Source organism: Penaeus monodon, chromosome 24, assembly GCF_015228065.2.
Source record: "Penaeus monodon isolate SGIC_2016 chromosome 24, NSTDA_Pmon_1, whole genome shotgun sequence".
Classification (NCBI taxonomy): Eukaryota; Metazoa; Arthropoda; class Malacostraca; order Decapoda; family Penaeidae; genus Penaeus; species Penaeus monodon.
The window spans coordinates 14024806-14025038 of NC_051409.1; the positions used below are offsets into that span (position 1 = coordinate 14024806).

Genomic DNA, 233 nt, shown 5'->3' on the forward strand with positions numbered 1-233 from the left:
GACAGAGACAGAGAGTGAGTGATTGAGTCAAGAGAAGCAAGAGACAGAAAGAAACTAAGAAAGAAAGAAAGATGGACAAGCAGACTGACTGATAATTACAGGGAGGAATGTAGAAAGAGAGAGAAAGAGATACTGTTATGCATATGTTTTTTTAAACAATATCAAGGAGAAATAGAAATGAATGACTGGGGGCAGTATGCAAAGATAGTTATAGAGGAAAACCACACAAACTC

The 233-nt window shown here is 36.9% G+C and overlaps 1 protein-coding gene across 1 annotated transcript in view; it reads left to right on the plus strand.

Moving 5' to 3' along the window:
• Positions 1–233, plus strand: part of LOC119588606 (protein FAM50A-like) — a gene marked incomplete in the record, with an annotated part of 10029 nt that overhangs the window by 5673 nt on the left and 4123 nt on the right.